This window comes from Mytilus trossulus, chromosome 14 (assembly GCF_036588685.1).
Source record: "Mytilus trossulus isolate FHL-02 chromosome 14, PNRI_Mtr1.1.1.hap1, whole genome shotgun sequence".
In the NCBI taxonomy this organism is placed as follows: Eukaryota; Metazoa; Mollusca; class Bivalvia; order Mytilida; family Mytilidae; genus Mytilus; species Mytilus trossulus.
In genome coordinates, this window is record NC_086386.1 from 50,157,770 (window position 1) to 50,175,697 (window position 17,928).

The following is a 17,928-nucleotide window of genomic DNA, read 5'->3' on the forward strand; positions in this document are numbered from 1 at the left end:
GTGTTTCAATGAAATCAGTGGAAGGAGGCAAATGGCTCTCGATGCGAAGTCGATTTTTTTTATTGTATGTTTTAAACTGATGTATCGGCTGACTATAATATGTTCGAATACCTCTTTATAAAGTTACTCCTGATTTACTCAAATGGACAAATGTCAGATATCCAAGCATACTTACCTGGTACAGGGAGCACCGTGATCAAAAAGGCGGTCTCCCCAGGTCGAGGCCTTTCCATTGCACTCCGGTTAGGCTGAAGCCTGCGATTGCCCCAAATGTGGGCAACTCGGGTACGCAATTTTTTAGTGTGGGGGACTGCGTTCGCGCTATCCCCTGTTAATATATTCAAATGTAAAGAGAAGTTCCCAATAAAATCCTAAAACTTGAAACTGTTGTTAAACTTTTTCTTTGGTACGCTGAGACTGTTCAGGAGTAGCGTAAATTGTGATCGCAAAACCGGTTTTCCACTCTTTTGTTTCATATCATTGTATTTTCATCAATTTGAGTATACGATATAAAGAAGCAAATTAATTTCTCAGTCACACAACTTGGTTTCTACACTTCATATCAGTAAGTTTTGTTTTAAATTATTATCTCGTCATCCGTAAATTTCAAGTTTTGCCTCTCCATTTAAGTAACATGACAAAAAATCCGCTTGTTACAAGTAAAAACTATAAATTAAGTTTGAAAGCTTATTCAATTTGCTTTACGATGAAAACAAGTTTTTGGTTGGCAAATTATTTTTTCTATTTGAAATAATATGAAATTCAACTATACCGGGTAAATTGCATAAGAGGAAAAATACGTGCATTTGATGAAAAGTGATGCCGTATTTTATTTGCCTGGCCTATATTGAAAAAGCGGAAACTGCATGTGCAGCATGGACGGATTCAAGAAATAATCTCGCGACCTTTGTCGCCCTCCTTTATCAATTTCAAACGCAAATGATTGCTTTGCCGTCGATTTTTTTTCCCTCGCACCAAATTGAATAAATTTGATTTTAAAATTTTGCGCGTACACTGTAAAAATGGTAACTGAATACGAAACAGAAGCAAACAGTGTTGTATGAACGAAAGGCAGTTACGAAATTGAAGCGACGAAAGAGGGAAAAACAATAAAGTTCTTGTTGAATTTTTTTTTAATTTATTGCGGAGGAGTGAATTGTAAACTATTGATATTCCGTGTGAAAGCATCATGGCGATCTGAACGTACATAGTACGTTTTTAATCCACAGAGTTATCCTACTTTATTTGGTCCCTTTCAACAAATCGTCCTGAAAAAGTGTCCCGGTCTTTAATACACCAACGTGTTTCAATGAAATCAGTGGAAGGAGGCAAATGGCTCTCGATGCGAAGTCGATTTTTTTTATTGTATGTTTTAAACTGATGTATCGGCTGACTATAATATGTTCGAATACCTCTTTATAAAGTTACTCCTGATTTACTCAAATGGACAAATGTCAGATATCCAAGCATACTTACCTGGTACAGGGAGCACCGTGATCAAAAAGGCGGTCTCCCCAGGTCGAGGCCTTTCCATTGCACTCCGGTTAGGCTGAAGCCTGCGATTGCCCCCAAATGTGGGCAACTCGGGTACGCAATTTTTTAGTGTGGGGGACTGCGTTCGCGCTATCCCCTGTTAATATATCAAATGTAAAGAGAAGTTCCCAATAAATCCTAAAACTTGAAACTGTTGTTAAACTTTTTCTTTGGTACGCTGAGACTGTTCAGGAGTAGCGTAAATTGTGATCGCAAACCGGTTTTCCACTCTTTTTGTTTCATATCATTGTATTTCATCAATTTGAGTATACGATATAAAGAAGCAAATTAATTTCTCAGTCACCACACAACTTGGTTTCTACACTTCATATCAGTAAGTTTTGTTTTAAATTATTATCTCGTCATCCGTAAATTTCAAGTTTTGCCTCTCCATTTAAGTAACATGACAAAAAATCCGCTTGTTACAAGTAAAAACTATAAATTAAGTTTGAAAGCTTATTCAATTTGCTTTACGATGAAAACAAGTTTTTGGTTGGCAAATTATTTTTTCTATTTGAAATAATATGAAATTCAACTATACCGGGTAAATTGCATAAGAGGAAAATACGTGCATTTGATGAAAAGTGATGCCGTATTTTATTTGCCTGGCTATATTGAAAAAGCGGAAACTGCATGTGCAGCATGGACGGATTCAAGAAATAATCTCGCGACCTTTGTCGCCCTCCTTTATCAATTTCAAACGCAAATGATTGCTTTGCCGTCGATTTTTTTCCCTCGCACCAAATTGAATAAATTTGATTTTAAAATTTTGCGCGTACACTGTAAAAATGGTAACTGAATACGAAACAGAAGCAAACAGTGTTGTATGAACGAAAGGCAGTTACGAAATTGAAGCGACGAAAGAGGGAAAAACAATAAAGTTCTTGTTGAATTTTTTTTTAATTTATTGCGGAGGAGTGAATTGTAAACTATTGATATTCCGTGTGAAAGCATCATGGCGATCTGAACGTACATAGTACGTTTTTAATCCACAGAGTTATCCTACTTTATTTGGTCCCTTTCAACAAATCGTCCTGAAAAAGTGTCCCGGTCTTTAATACACCAACGTGTTTCAATGAAATCAGTGGAAGGAGGCAAATGGCTCTCGATGCGAAGTCGATTTTTTTTATTGTATGTTTTAAACTGATGTATCGGCTGACTATAATATGTTCGAATACCTCTTTATAAAGTTACTCCTGATTTACTCAAATGGACAAATGTCAGATATCCAAGCATACTTACCTGGTACAGGGAGCACCGTGATCAAAAAGGCGGTCTCCCCAGGTCGAGGCCTTTCCATTGCACTCCGGTTAGGCTGAAGCCTGCGATTGCCCCAAATGTGGGCAACTCGGGTACGCAATTTTTTAGTGTGGGGGGACTGCGTTCGCGCTATCCCCTGTTAATATATCAAATGTAAAGAGAAGTTCCCAATAAATCCTAAAACTTGAAACTGTTGTTAAACTTTTTCTTTGGTACGCTGAGACTGTTCAGGAGTAGCGTAAATTGTGATCGCAAACCGGTTTTCCACTCTTTTGTTTCATATCATTGTATTTCATCAATTTGAGTATACGATATAAAGAAGCAAATTAATTTCTCAGTCACACAACTTGGTTTCTACACTTCATATCAGTAAGTTTTGTTTTAAATTATTATCTCGTCATCCGTAAATTTCAAGTTTTGCCTCTCCATTTAAGTAACATGACAAAAAATCCGCTTGTTACAAGTAAAAACTATAAATTAAGTTTGAAAGCTTATTCAATTTGCTTTACGATGAAAACAAGTTTTTGGTTGGCAAATTATTTTTTCTATTTGAAATAATATGAAATTCAACTATACCGGGTAAATTGCATAAGAGGAAAATACGTGCATTTGATGAAAAGTGATGCCGTATTTTATTTGCCTGGCTATATTGAAAAAGCGGAAACTGCATGTGCAGCATGGACGGATTCAAGAAATAATCTCGCGACCTTTGTCGCCCTCCTTTATCAATTTCAAACGCAAATGATTGCTTTGCCGTCGATTTTTTTCCCTCGCACCAAATTGAATAAATTTGATTTTAAAATTTTGCGCGTACACTGTAAAAATGGTAACTGAATACGAAACAGAAGCAAACAGTGTTGTATGAACGAAAGGCAGTTACGAAATTGAAGCGACGAAAGAGGGAAAAACAATAAAGTTCTTGTTGAATTTTTTTTAATTTATTGCGGAGGAGTGAATTGTAAACTATTGATATTCCGTGTGAAAGCATCATGGCGATCTGAACGTACATAGTACGTTTTTAATCCACAGAGTTATCCTACTTTATTTGGTCCCTTTCAACAAATCGTCCTGAAAAAGTGTCCCGGTCTTTAATACACCAACGTGTTTCAATGAAATCAGTGGAAGGAGGCAAATGGCTCTCGATGCGAAGTCGATTTTTTTTATTGTATGTTTTAAACTGATGTATCGGCTGACTATAATATGTTCGAATACCTCTTTATAAAGTTACTCCTGATTTACTCAAATGGACAAATGTCAGATATCCAAGCATACTTACCTGGTACAGGGAGCACCGTGATCAAAAAGGCGGTCTCCCCAGGTCGAGGCCTTTCCATTGCACTCCGGTTAGGCTGAAGCCTGCGATTGCCCCAAATGTGGGCAACTCGGGTACGCAATTTTTTAGTGTGGGGGACTGCGTTCGCGCTATCCCCTGTTAATATATCAAATGTAAAGAGAAGTTCCCAATAAATCCTAAAACTTGAAACTGTTGTTAAACTTTTTCTTTGGTACGCTGAGACTGTTCAGGAGTAGCGTAAATTGTGATCGCAAACCGGTTTTCCACTCTTTTGTTTCATATCATTGTATTTCATCAATTTGAGTATACGATATAAAGAAGCAAATTAATTTCTCAGTCACACAACTTGGTTTCTACACTTCATATCAGTAAGTTTTGTTTTAAATTATTATCTCGTCATCCGTAAATTTCAAGTTTTGCCTCTCCATTTAAGTAACATGACAAAAAATCCGCTTGTTACAAGTAAAAACTATAAATTAAGTTTGAAAGCTTATTCAATTTGCTTTACGATGAAAACAAGTTTTTGGTTGGCAAATTATTTTTTCTATTTGAAATAATATGAAATTCAACTATACCGGGTAAATTGCATAAGAGGAAAATACGTGCATTTGATGAAAAGTGATGCCGTATTTTATTTGCCTGGCTATATTGAAAAAGCGGAAACTGCATGTGCAGCATGGACGGATTCAAGAAATAATCTCGCGACCTTTGTCGCCCTCCTTTATCAATTTCAAACGCAAATGATTGCTTTGCCGTCGATTTTTTTCCCTCGCACCAAATTGAATAAATTTGATTTTAAAATTTTGCGCGTACACTGTAAAAATGGTAACTGAATACGAAACAGAAGCAAACAGTGTTGTATGAACGAAAGGCAGTTACGAAATTGAAGCGACGAAAGAGGGAAAAACAATAAAGTTCTTGTTGAATTTTTTTTAATTTATTGCGGAGGAGTGAATTGTAAACTATTGATATTCCGTGTGAAAGCATCATGGCGATCTGAACGTACATAGTACGTTTTTAATCCACAGAGTTATCCTACTTTATTTGGTCCCTTTCAACAAATCGTCCTGAAAAAGTGTCCCGGTCTTTAATACACCAACGTGTTTCAATGAAATCAGTGGAAGGAGGCAAATGGCTCTCGATGCGAAGTCGATTTTTTTTATTGTATGTTTTAAACTGATGTATCGGCTGACTATAATATGTTCGAATACCTCTTTATAAAGTTACTCCTGATTTACTCAAATGGACAAATGTCAGATATCCAAGCATACTTACCTGGTACAGGGAGCACCGTGATCAAAAAGGCGGTCTCCCCAGGTCGAGGCCTTTCCATTGCACTCCGGTTAGGCTGAAGCCTGCGATTGCCCCAAATGTGGGCAACTCGGGTACGCAATTTTTTAGTGTGGGGGACTGCGTTCGCGCTATCCCCTGTTAATATATCAAATGTAAAGAGAAGTTCCCAATAAATCCTAAAACTTGAAACTGTTGTTAAACTTTTTCTTTGGTACGCTGAGACTGTTCAGGAGTAGCGTAAATTGTGATCGCAAACCGGTTTTCCACTCTTTTGTTTCATATCATTGTATTTCATCAATTTGAGTATACGATATAAAGAAGCAAATTAATTTCTCAGTCACACAACTTGGTTTCTACACTTCATATCAGTAAGTTTTGTTTTAAATTATTATCTCGTCATCCGTAAATTTCAAGTTTTGCCTCTCCATTTAAGTAACATGACAAAAAATCCGCTTGTTACAAGTAAAAACTATAAATTAAGTTTGAAAGCTTATTCAATTTGCTTTACGATGAAAACAAGTTTTTGGTTGGCAAATTATTTTTTCTATTTGAAATAATATGAAATTCAACTATACCGGGTAAATTGCATAAGAGGAAAATACGTGCATTTGATGAAAAGTGATGCCGTATTTTATTTGCCTGGCTATATTGAAAAAGCGGAAACTGCATGTGCAGCATGGACGGATTCAAGAAATAATCTCGCGACCTTTGTCGCCCTCCTTTATCAATTTCAAACGCAAATGATTGCTTTGCCGTCGATTTTTTTCCCTCGCACCAAATTGAATAAATTTGATTTTAAAATTTTGCGCGTACACTGTAAAAATGGTAACTGAATACGAAACAGAAGCAAACAGTGTTGTATGAACGAAAGGCAGTTACGAAATTGAAGCGACGAAAGAGGGAAAAACAATAAAGTTCTTGTTGAATTTTTTTTAATTTATTGCGGAGGAGTGAATTGTAAACTATTGATATTCCGTGTGAAAGCATCATGGCGATCTGAACGTACATAGTACGTTTTTAATCCACAGAGTTATCCTACTTTATTTGGTCCCTTTCAACAAATCGTCCTGAAAAAGTGTCCCGGTCTTTAATACACCAACGTGTTTCAATGAAATCAGTGGAAGGAGGCAAATGGCTCTCGATGCGAAGTCGATTTTTTTTATTGTATGTTTTAAACTGATGTATCGGCTGACTATAATATGTTCGAATACCTCTTTATAAAGTTACTCCTGATTTACTCAAATGGACAAATGTCAGATATCCAAGCATACTTACCTGGTACAGGGAGCACCGTGATCAAAAAGGCGGTCTCCCCAGGTCGAGGCCTTTCCATTGCACTCCGGTTAGGCTGAAGCCTGCGATTGCCCCAAATGTGGGCAACTCGGGTACGCAATTTTTTAGTGTGGGGGACTGCGTTCGCGCTATCCCCTGTTAATATATCAAATGTAAAGAGAAGTTCCCAATAAATCCTAAAACTTGAAACTGTTGTTAAACTTTTTCTTTGGTACGCTGAGACTGTTCAGGAGTAGCGTAAATTGTGATCGCAAACCGGTTTTCCACTCTTTTGTTTCATATCATTGTATTTCATCAATTTGAGTATACGATATAAAGAAGCAAATTAATTTCTCAGTCACACAACTTGGTTTCTACACTTCATATCAGTAAGTTTTGTTTTAAATTATTATCTCGTCATCCGTAAATTTCAAGTTTTGCCTCTCCATTTAAGTAACATGACAAAAAATCCGCTTGTTACAAGTAAAAACTATAAATTAAGTTTGAAAGCTTATTCAATTTGCTTTACGATGAAAACAAGTTTTTGGTTGGCAAATTATTTTTTCTATTTGAAATAATATGAAATTCAACTATACCGGGTAAATTGCATAAGAGGAAAATACGTGCATTTGATGAAAAGTGATGCCGTATTTTATTTGCCTGGCTATATTGAAAAAGCGGAAACTGCATGTGCAGCATGGACGGATTCAAGAAATAATCTCGCGACCTTTGTCGCCCTCCTTTATCAATTTCAAACGCAAATGATTGCTTTGCCGTCGATTTTTTTCCCTCGCACCAAATTGAATAAATTTGATTTTAAAATTTTGCGCGTACACTGTAAAAATGGTAACTGAATACGAAACAGAAGCAAACAGTGTTGTATGAACGAAAGGCAGTTACGAAATTGAAGCGACGAAAGAGGGAAAAACAATAAAGTTCTTGTTGAATTTTTTTTAATTTATTGCGGAGGAGTGAATTGTAAACTATTGATATTCCGTGTGAAAGCATCATGGCGATCTGAACGTACATAGTACGTTTTTAATCCACAGAGTTATCCTACTTTATTTGGTCCCTTTCAACAAATCGTCCTGAAAAAGTGTCCCGGTCTTTAATACACCAACGTGTTTCAATGAAATCAGTGGAAGGAGGCAAATGGCTCTCGATGCGAAGTCGATTTTTTTTATTGTATGTTTTAAACTGATGTATCGGCTGACTATAATATGTTCGAATACCTCTTTATAAAGTTACTCCTGATTTACTCAAATGGACAAATGTCAGATATCCAAGCATACTTACCTGGTACAGGGAGCACCGTGATCAAAAAGGCGGTCTCCCCAGGTCGAGGCCTTTCCATTGCACTCCGGTTAGGCTGAAGCCTGCGATTGCCCCAAATGTGGGCAACTCGGGTACGCAATTTTTTAGTGTGGGGGACTGCGTTCGCGCTATCCCCTGTTAATATATCAAATGTAAAGAGAAGTTCCCAATAAATCCTAAAACTTGAAACTGTTGTTAAACTTTTTCTTTGGTACGCTGAGACTGTTCAGGAGTAGCGTAAATTGTGATCGCAAACCGGTTTTCCACTCTTTTGTTTCATATCATTGTATTTCATCAATTTGAGTATACGATATAAAGAAGCAAATTAATTTCTCAGTCACACAACTTGGTTTCTACACTTCATATCAGTAAGTTTTGTTTTAAATTATTATCTCGTCATCCGTAAATTTCAAGTTTTGCCTCTCCATTTAAGTAACATGACAAAAAATCCGCTTGTTACAAGTAAAAACTATAAATTAAGTTTGAAAGCTTATTCAATTTGCTTTACGATGAAAACAAGTTTTTGGTTGGCAAATTATTTTTTCTATTTGAAATAATATGAAATTCAACTATACCGGGTAAATTGCATAAGAGGAAAATACGTGCATTTGATGAAAAGTGATGCCGTATTTTATTTGCCTGGCTATATTGAAAAAGCGGAAACTGCATGTGCAGCATGGACGGATTCAAGAAATAATCTCGCGACCTTTGTCGCCCTCCTTTATCAATTTCAAACGCAAATGATTGCTTTGCCGTCGATTTTTTTCCCTCGCACCAAATTGAATAAATTTGATTTTAAAATTTTGCGCGTACACTGTAAAAATGGTAACTGAATACGAAACAGAAGCAAACAGTGTTGTATGAACGAAAGGCAGTTACGAAATTGAAGCGACGAAAGAGGGAAAAACAATAAAGTTCTTGTTGAATTTTTTTTAATTTATTGCGGAGGAGTGAATTGTAAACTATTGATATTCCGTGTGAAAGCATCATGGCGATCTGAACGTACATAGTACGTTTTTAATCCACAGAGTTATCCTACTTTATTTGGTCCCTTTCAACAAATCGTCCTGAAAAAGTGTCCCGGTCTTTAATACACCAACGTGTTTCAATGAAATCAGTGGAAGGAGGCAAATGGCTCTCGATGCGAAGTCGATTTTTTTTATTGTATGTTTTAAACTGATGTATCGGCTGACTATAATATGTTCGAATACCTCTTTATAAAGTTACTCCTGATTTACTCAAATGGACAAATGTCAGATATCCAAGCATACTTACCTGGTACAGGGAGCACCGTGATCAAAAAGGCGGTCTCCCCAGGTCGAGGCCTTTCCATTGCACTCCGGTTAGGCTGAAGCCTGCGATTGCCCCAAATGTGGGCAACTCGGGTACGCAATTTTTTAGTGTGGGGGACTGCGTTCGCGCTATCCCCTGTTAATATATCAAATGTAAAGAGAAGTTCCCAATAAATCCTAAAACTTGAAACTGTTGTTAAACTTTTTCTTTGGTACGCTGAGACTGTTCAGGAGTAGCGTAAATTGTGATCGCAAACGCGGTTTTCCACTCTTTTGTTTCATATCATTGTATTTCATCAATTTGAGTATACGATATAAAGAAGCAAATTAATTTCTCAGTCACACAACTTGGTTTCTACACTTCATATCAGTAAGTTTTGTTTTAAATTATTATCTCGTCATCCGTAAATTTCAAGTTTTGCCTCTCCATTTAAGTAACATGACAAAAAATCCGCTTGTTACAAGTAAAAACTATAAATTAAGTTTGAAAGCTTATTCAATTTGCTTTACGATGAAAACAAGTTTTTGGTTGGCAAATTATTTTTTCTATTTGAAATAATATGAAATTCAACTATACCGGGTAAATTGCATAAGAGGAAAATACGTGCATTTGATGAAAAGTGATGCCGTATTTTATTTGCCTGGCTATATTGAAAAAGCGGAAACTGCATGTGCAGCATGGACGGATTCAAGAAATAATCTCGCGACCTTTGTCGCCCTCCTTTATCAATTTCAAACGCAAATGATTGCTTTGCCGTCGATTTTTTTCCCTCGCACCAAATTGAATAAATTTGATTTTAAAATTTTGCGCGTACACTGTAAAAATGGTAACTGAATACGAAACAGAAGCAAACAGTGTTGTATGAACGAAAGGCAGTTACGAAATTGAAGCGACGAAAGAGGGAAAAACAATAAAGTTCTTGTTGAATTTTTTTTAATTTATTGCGGAGGAGTGAATTGTAAACTATTGATATTCCGTGTGAAAGCATCATGGCGATCTGAACGTACATAGTACGTTTTTAATCCACAGAGTTATCCTACTTTATTTGGTCCCTTTCAACAAATCGTCCTGAAAAAGTGTCCCGGTCTTTAATACACCAACGTGTTTCAATGAAATCAGTGGAAGGAGGCAAATGGCTCTCGATGCGAAGTCGATTTTTTTTATTGTATGTTTTAAACTGATGTATCGGCTGACTATAATATGTTCGAATACCTCTTTATAAAGTTACTCCTGATTTACTCAAATGGACAAATGTCAGATATCCAAGCATACTTACCTGGTACAGGGAGCACCGTGATCAAAAAGGCGGTCTCCCCAGGTCGAGGCCTTTCCATTGCACTCCGGTTAGGCTGAAGCCTGCGATTGCCCCAAATGTGGGCAACTCGGGTACGCAATTTTTTAGTGTGGGGGACTGCGTTCGCGCTATCCCCTGTTAATATATCAAATGTAAAGAGAAGTTCCCAATAAATCCTAAAACTTGAAACTGTTGTTAAACTTTTTCTTTGGTACGCTGAGACTGTTCAGGAGTAGCGTAAATTGTGATCGCAAACCGGTTTTCCACTCTTTTGTTTCATATCATTGTATTTCATCAATTTGAGTATACGATATAAAGAAGCAAATTAATTTCTCAGTCACACAACTTGGTTTCTACACTTCATATCAGTAAGTTTTGTTTTAAATTATTATCTCGTCATCCGTAAATTTCAAGTTTTGCCTCTCCATTTAAGTAACATGACAAAAAATCCGCTTGTTACAAGTAAAAACTATAAATTAAGTTTGAAAGCTTATTCAATTTGCTTTACGATGAAAACAAGTTTTTGGTTGGCAAATTATTTTTTCTATTTGAAATAATATGAAATTCAACTATACCGGGTAAATTGCATAAGAGGAAAATACGTGCATTTGATGAAAAGTGATGCCGTATTTTATTTGCCTGGCTATATTGAAAAAGCGGAAACTGCATGTGCAGCATGGACGGATTCAAGAAATAATCTCGCGACCTTTGTCGCCCTCCTTTATCAATTTCAAACGCAAATGATTGCTTTGCCGTCGATTTTTTTCCCTCGCACCAAATTGAATAAATTTGATTTTAAAATTTTGCGCGTACACTGTAAAAATGGTAACTGAATACGAAACAGAAGCAAACAGTGTTGTATGAACGAAAGGCAGTTACGAAATTGAAGCGACGAAAGAGGGAAAAACAATAAAGTTCTTGTTGAATTTTTTTTAATTTATTGCGGAGGAGTGAATTGTAAACTATTGATATTCCGTGTGAAAGCATCATGGCGATCTGAACGTACATAGTACGTTTTTAATCCACAGAGTTATCCTACTTTATTTGGTCCCTTTCAACAAATCGTCCTGAAAAAGTGTCCCGGTCTTTAATACACCAACGTGTTTCAATGAAATCAGTGGAAGGAGGCAAATGGCTCTCGATGCGAAGTCGATTTTTTTTATTGTATGTTTTAAACTGATGTATCGGCTGACTATAATATGTTCGAATACCTCTTTATAAAGTTACTCCTGATTTACTCAAATGGACAAATGTCAGATATCCAAGCATACTTACCTGGTACAGGGAGCACCGTGATCAAAAAGGCGGTCTCCCCAGGTCGAGGCCTTTCCATTGCACTCCGGTTAGGCTGAAGCCTGCGATTGCCCCAAATGTGGGCAACTCGGGTACGCAATTTTTTAGTGTGGGGGACTGCGTTCGCGCTATCCCCTGTTAATATATCAAATGTAAAGAGAAGTTCCCAATAAATCCTAAAACTTGAAACTGTTGTTAAACTTTTTCTTTGGTACGCTGAGACTGTTCAGGAGTAGCGTAAATTGTGATCGCAAACCGGTTTTCCACTCTTTTGTTTCATATCATTGTATTTCATCAATTTGAGTATACGATATAAAGAAGCAAATTAATTTCTCAGTCACACAACTTGGTTTCTACACTTCATATCAGTAAGTTTTGTTTTAAATTATTATCTCGTCATCCGTAAATTTCAAGTTTTGCCTCTCCATTTAAGTAACATGACAAAAAATCCGCTTGTTACAAGTAAAAACTATAAATTAAGTTTGAAAGCTTATTCAATTTGCTTTACGATGAAAACAAGTTTTTGGTTGGCAAATTATTTTTTCTATTTGAAATAATATGAAATTCAACTATACCGGGTAAATTGCATAAGAGGAAAATACGTGCATTTGATGAAAAGTGATGCCGTATTTTATTTGCCTGGCTATATTGAAAAAGCGGAAACTGCATGTGCAGCATGGACGGATTCAAGAAATAATCTCGCGACCTTTGTCGCCCTCCTTTATCAATTTCAAACGCAAATGATTGCTTTGCCGTCGATTTTTTTCCCTCGCACCAAATTGAATAAATTTGATTTTAAAATTTTGCGCGTACACTGTAAAAATGGTAACTGAATACGAAACAGAAGCAAACAGTGTTGTATGAACGAAAGGCAGTTACGAAATTGAAGCGACGAAAGAGGGAAAAACAATAAAGTTCTTGTTGAATTTTTTTTAATTTATTGCGGAGGAGTGAATTGTAAACTATTGATATTCCGTGTGAAAGCATCATGGCGATCTGAACGTACATAGTACGTTTTTAATCCACAGAGTTATCCTACTTTATTTGGTCCCTTTCAACAAATCGTCCTGAAAAAGTGTCCCGGTCTTTAATACACCAACGTGTTTCAATGAAATCAGTGGAAGGAGGCAAATGGCTCTCGATGCGAAGTCGATTTTTTTTATTGTATGTTTTAAACTGATGTATCGGCTGACTATAATATGTTCGAATACCTCTTTATAAAGTTACTCCTGATTTACTCAAATGGACAAATGTCAGATATCCAAGCATACTTACCTGGTACAGGGAGCACCGTGATCAAAAAGGCGGTCTCCCCAGGTCGAGGCCTTTCCATTGCACTCCGGTTAGGCTGAAGCCTGCGATTGCCCCAAATGTGGGCAACTCGGGTACGCAATTTTTTAGTGTGGGGGACTGCGTTCGCGCTATCCCCTGTTAATATATCAAATGTAAAGAGAAGTTCCCAATAAATCCTAAAACTTGAAACTGTTGTTAAACTTTTTCTTTGGTACGCTGAGACTGTTCAGGAGTAGCGTAAATTGTGATCGCAAACCGGTTTTCCACTCTTTTGTTTCATATCATTGTATTTCATCAATTTGAGTATACGATATAAAGAAGCAAATTAATTTCTCAGTCACACAACTTGGTTTCTACACTTCATATCAGTAAGTTTTGTTTTAAATTATTATCTCGTCATCCGTAAATTTCAAGTTTTGCCTCTCCATTTAAGTAACATGACAAAAAATCCGCTTGTTACAAGTAAAAACTATAAATTAAGTTTGAAAGCTTATTCAATTTGCTTTACGATGAAAACAAGTTTTTGGTTGGCAAATTATTTTTTCTATTTGAAATAATATGAAATTCAACTATACCGGGTAAATTGCATAAGAGGAAAATACGTGCATTTGATGAAAAGTGATGCCGTATTTTATTTGCCTGGCTATATTGAAAAAGCGGAAACTGCATGTGCAGCATGGACGGATTCAAGAAATAATCTCGCGACCTTTGTCGCCCTCCTTTATCAATTTCAAACGCAAATGATTGCTTTGCCGTCGATTTTTTTCCCTCGCACCAAATTGAATAAATTTGATTTTAAAATTTTGCGCGTACACTGTAAAAATGGTAACTGAATACGAAACAGAAGCAAACAGTGTTGTATGAACGAAAGGCAGTTACGAAATTGAAGCGACGAAAGAGGGAAAAACAATAAAGTTCTTGTTGAATTTTTTTTAATTTATTGCGGAGGAGTGAATTGTAAACTATTGATATTCCGTGTGAAAGCATCATGGCGATCTGAACGTACATAGTACGTTTTTAATCCACAGAGTTATCCTACTTTATTTGGTCCCTTTCAACAAATCGTCCTGAAAAAGTGTCCCGGTCTTTAATACACCAACGTGTTTCAATGAAATCAGTGGAAGGAGGCAAATGGCTCTCGATGCGAAGTCGATTTTTTTTATTGTATGTTTTAAACTGATGTATCGGCTGACTATAATATGTTCGAATACCTCTTTATAAAGTTACTCCTGATTTACTCAAATGGACAAATGTCAGATATCCAAGCATACTTACCTGGTACAGGGAGCACCGTGATCAAAAAGGCGGTCTCCCCAGGTCGAGGCCTTTCCATTGCACTCCGGTTAGGCTGAAGCCTGCGATTGCCCCAAATGTGGGCAACTCGGGTACGCAATTTTTTAGTGTGGGGGACTGCGTTCGCGCTATCCCCTGTTAATATATCAAATGTAAAGAGAAGTTCCCAATAAATCCTAAAACTTGAAACTGTTGTTAAACTTTTTCTTTGGTACGCTGAGACTGTTCAGGAGTAGCGTAAATTGTGATCGCAAACCGGTTTTCCACTCTTTTGTTTCATATCATTGTATTTCATCAATTTGAGTATACGATATAAAGAAGCAAATTAATTTCTCAGTCACACAACTTGGTTTCTACACTTCATATCAGTAAGTTTTGTTTTAAATTATTATCTCGTCATCCGTAAATTTCAAGTTTTGCCTCTCCATTTAAGTAACATGACAAAAAATCCGCTTGTTACAAGTAAAAACTATAAATTAAGTTTGAAAGCTTATTCAATTTGCTTTACGATGAAAACAAGTTTTTGGTTGGCAAATTATTTTTTCTATTTGAAATAATATGAAATTCAACTATACCGGGTAAATTGCATAAGAGGAAAATACGTGCATTTGATGAAAAGTGATGCCGTATTTTATTTGCCTGGCTATATTGAAAAAGCGGAAACTGCATGTGCAGCATGGACGGATTCAAGAAATAATCTCGCGACCTTTGTCGCCCTCCTTTATCAATTTCAAACGCAAATGATTGCTTTGCCGTCGATTTTTTTCCCTCGCACCAAATTGAATAAATTTGATTTTAAAATTTTGCGCGTACACTGTAAAAATGGTAACTGAATACGAAACAGAAGCAAACAGTGTTGTATGAACGAAAGGCAGTTACGAAATTGAAGCGACGAAAGAGGGAAAAACAATAAAGTTCTTGTTGAATTTTTTTTAATTTATTGCGGAGGAGTGAATTGTAAACTATTGATATTCCGTGTGAAAGCATCATGGCGATCTGAACGTACATAGTACGTTTTTAATCCACAGAGTTATCCTACTTTATTTGGTCCCTTTCAACAAATCGTCCTGAAAAAGTGTCCCGGTCTTTAATACACCAACGTGTTTCAATGAAATCAGTGGAAGGAGGCAAATGGCTCTCGATGCGAAGTCGATTTTTTTTATTGTATGTTTTAAACTGATGTATCGGCTGACTATAATATGTTCGAATACCTCTTTATAAAGTTACTCCTGATTTACTCAAATGGACAAATGTCAGATATCCAAGCATACTTACCTGGTACAGGGAGCACCGTGATCAAAAAGGCGGTCTCCCCAGGTCGAGGCCTTTCCATTGCACTCCGGTTAGGCTGAAGCCTGCGATTGCCCCAAATGTGGGCAACTCGGGTACGCAATTTTTTAGTGTGGGGGACTGCGTTCGCGCTATCCCCTGTTAATATATCAAATGTAAAGAGAAGTTCCCAATAAATCCTAAAACTTGAAACTGTTGTTAAACTTTTTCTTTGGTACGCTGAGACTGTTCAGGAGTAGCGTAAATTGTGATCGCAAACCGGTTTTCCACTCTTTTGTTTCATATCATTGTATTTCATCAATTTGAGTATACGATATAAAGAAGCAAATTAATTTCTCAGTCACACAACTTGGTTTCTACACTTCATATCAGTAAGTTTTGTTTTAAATTATTATCTCGTCATCCGTAAATTTCAAGTTTTGCCTCTCCATTTAAGTAACATGACAAAAAATCCGCTTGTTACAAGTAAAAACTATAAATTAAGTTTGAAAGCTTATTCAATTTGCTTTACGATGAAAACAAGTTTTTGGTTGGCAAATTATTTTTTCTATTTGAAATAATATGAAATTCAACTATACCGGGTAAATTGCATAAGAGGAAAATACGTGCATTTGATGAAAAGTGATGCCGTATTTTATTTGCCTGGCTATATTGAAAAAGCGGAAACTGCATGTGCAGCATGGACGGATTCAAGAAATAATCTCGCGACCTTTGTCGCCCTCCTTTATCAATTTCAAACGCAAATGATTGCTTTGCCGTCGATTTTTTTCCCTCGCACCAAATTGAATAAATTTGATTTTAAAATTTTGCGCGTACACTGTAAAAATGGTAACTGAATACGAAACAGAAGCAAACAGTGTTGTATGAACGAAAGGCAGTTACGAAATTGAAGCGACGAAAGAGGGAAAAACAATAAAGTTCTTGTTGAATTTTTTTTAATTTATTGCGGAGGAGTGAATTGTAAACTATTGATATTCCGTGTGAAAGCATCATGGCGATCTGAACGTACATAGTACGTTTTTAATCCACAGAGTTATCCTACTTTATTTGGTCCCTTTCAACAAATCGTCCTGAAAAAGTGTCCCGGTCTTTAATACACCAACGTGTTTCAATGAAATCAGTGGAAGGAGGCAAATGGCTCTCGATGCGAAGTCGATTTTTTTTATTGTATGTTTTAAACTGATGTATCGGCTGACTATAATATGTTCGAATACCTCTTTATAAAGTTACTCCTGATTTACTCAAATGGACAAATGTCAGATATCCAAGCATACTTACCTGGTACAGGGAGCACCGTGATCAAAAAGGCGGTCTCCCCAGGTCGAGGCCTTTCCATTGCACTCCGGTTAGGCTGAAGCCTGCGATTGCCCCAAATGTGGGCAACTCGGGTACGCAATTTTTTAGTGTGGGGGACTGCGTTCGCGCTATCCCCTGTTAATATATCAAATGTAAAGAGAAGTTCCCAATAAATCCTAAAACTTGAAACTGTTGTTAAACTTTTTCTTTGGTACGCTGAGACTGTTCAGGAGTAGCGTAAATTGTGATCGCAAACCGGTTTTCCACTCTTTTGTTTCATATCATTGTATTTCATCAATTTGAGTATACGATATAAAGAAGCAAATTAATTTCTCAGTCACACAACTTGGTTTCTACACTTCATATCAGTAAGTTTTGTTTTAAATTATTATCTCGTCATCCGTAAATTTCAAGTTTTGCCTCTCCATTTAAGTAACATGACAAAAAATCCGCTTGTTACAAGTAAAAACTATAAATTAAGTTTGAAAGCTTATTCAATTTGCTTTACGATGAAAACAAGTTTTTGGTTGGCAAATTATTTTTTCTATTTGAAATAATATGAAATTCAACTATACCGGGTAAATTGCATAAGAGGAAAATACGTGCATTTGATGAAAAGTGATGCCGTATTTTATTTGCCTGGCTATATTGAAAAAGCGGAAACTGCATGTGCAGCATGGACGGATTCAAGAAATAATCTCGCGACCTTTGTCGCCCTCCTTTATCAATTTCAAACGCAAATGATTGCTTTGCCGTCGATTTTTTTCCCTCGCACCAAATTGAATAAATTTGATTTTAAAATTTTGCGCGTACACTGTAAAAATGGTAACTGAATACGAAACAGAAGCAAACAGTGTTGTATGAACGAAAGGCAGTTACGAAATTGAAGCGACGAAAGAGGGAAAAACAA

General features: G+C 36.5%; 14 non-coding genes across 14 annotated transcripts; all 14 read left to right on the top strand.

Annotated features, from left to right (window-relative positions):
* Nucleotides 1-167: 167 nt before the first annotated feature.
* Nucleotides 168-331, top strand: LOC134698186 (U1 spliceosomal RNA). The gene has a single exon (XR_010103156.1). It is a non-coding gene; the product is annotated as a U1 spliceosomal RNA (small nuclear RNA).
* A 1,137-nt stretch (nucleotides 332-1,468) lies between these two features.
* LOC134698438 (U1 spliceosomal RNA) lies at nucleotides 1,469-1,633 on the top strand. The gene has a single exon (XR_010103395.1). It is a non-coding gene; the product is annotated as a U1 spliceosomal RNA (small nuclear RNA).
* A 1,134-nt stretch (nucleotides 1,634-2,767) lies between these two features.
* Nucleotides 2,768-2,932, top strand: LOC134698345 (U1 spliceosomal RNA). The gene has a single exon (XR_010103308.1). It is a non-coding gene; the product is annotated as a U1 spliceosomal RNA (small nuclear RNA).
* A 1,129-nt stretch (nucleotides 2,933-4,061) lies between these two features.
* On the top strand, nucleotides 4,062-4,225 carry LOC134698187 (U1 spliceosomal RNA). The gene has a single exon (XR_010103157.1). It is a non-coding gene; the product is annotated as a U1 spliceosomal RNA (small nuclear RNA).
* A 1,129-nt stretch (nucleotides 4,226-5,354) lies between these two features.
* Nucleotides 5,355-5,518, top strand: LOC134698188 (U1 spliceosomal RNA). The gene has a single exon (XR_010103158.1). It is a non-coding gene; the product is annotated as a U1 spliceosomal RNA (small nuclear RNA).
* A 1,129-nt stretch (nucleotides 5,519-6,647) lies between these two features.
* LOC134698189 (U1 spliceosomal RNA) lies at nucleotides 6,648-6,811 on the top strand. Its single transcript, XR_010103159.1, has one exon. It is a non-coding gene; the product is annotated as a U1 spliceosomal RNA (small nuclear RNA).
* A 1,129-nt stretch (nucleotides 6,812-7,940) lies between these two features.
* Nucleotides 7,941-8,104, top strand: LOC134698190 (U1 spliceosomal RNA). The gene has a single exon (XR_010103160.1). It is a non-coding gene; the product is annotated as a U1 spliceosomal RNA (small nuclear RNA).
* A 1,129-nt stretch (nucleotides 8,105-9,233) lies between these two features.
* On the top strand, nucleotides 9,234-9,397 carry LOC134698191 (U1 spliceosomal RNA). The gene has a single exon (XR_010103161.1). It is a non-coding gene; the product is annotated as a U1 spliceosomal RNA (small nuclear RNA).
* A 1,130-nt stretch (nucleotides 9,398-10,527) lies between these two features.
* On the top strand, nucleotides 10,528-10,691 carry LOC134698192 (U1 spliceosomal RNA). Its single transcript, XR_010103162.1, has one exon. It is a non-coding gene; the product is annotated as a U1 spliceosomal RNA (small nuclear RNA).
* Nucleotides 10,692-11,820: 1,129 nt separating this feature from the next.
* On the top strand, nucleotides 11,821-11,984 carry LOC134698193 (U1 spliceosomal RNA). Its single transcript, XR_010103163.1, has one exon. It is a non-coding gene; the product is annotated as a U1 spliceosomal RNA (small nuclear RNA).
* Nucleotides 11,985-13,113: 1,129 nt separating this feature from the next.
* LOC134698194 (U1 spliceosomal RNA) lies at nucleotides 13,114-13,277 on the top strand. Its single transcript, XR_010103164.1, has one exon. It is a non-coding gene; the product is annotated as a U1 spliceosomal RNA (small nuclear RNA).
* A 1,129-nt stretch (nucleotides 13,278-14,406) lies between these two features.
* LOC134698196 (U1 spliceosomal RNA) lies at nucleotides 14,407-14,570 on the top strand. The gene has a single exon (XR_010103166.1). It is a non-coding gene; the product is annotated as a U1 spliceosomal RNA (small nuclear RNA).
* Nucleotides 14,571-15,699: 1,129 nt separating this feature from the next.
* Nucleotides 15,700-15,863, top strand: LOC134698197 (U1 spliceosomal RNA). Its single transcript, XR_010103167.1, has one exon. It is a non-coding gene; the product is annotated as a U1 spliceosomal RNA (small nuclear RNA).
* Nucleotides 15,864-16,992: 1,129 nt separating this feature from the next.
* Nucleotides 16,993-17,156, top strand: LOC134698198 (U1 spliceosomal RNA). The gene has a single exon (XR_010103168.1). It is a non-coding gene; the product is annotated as a U1 spliceosomal RNA (small nuclear RNA).
* Nucleotides 17,157-17,928: the final 772 nt, after the last annotated feature.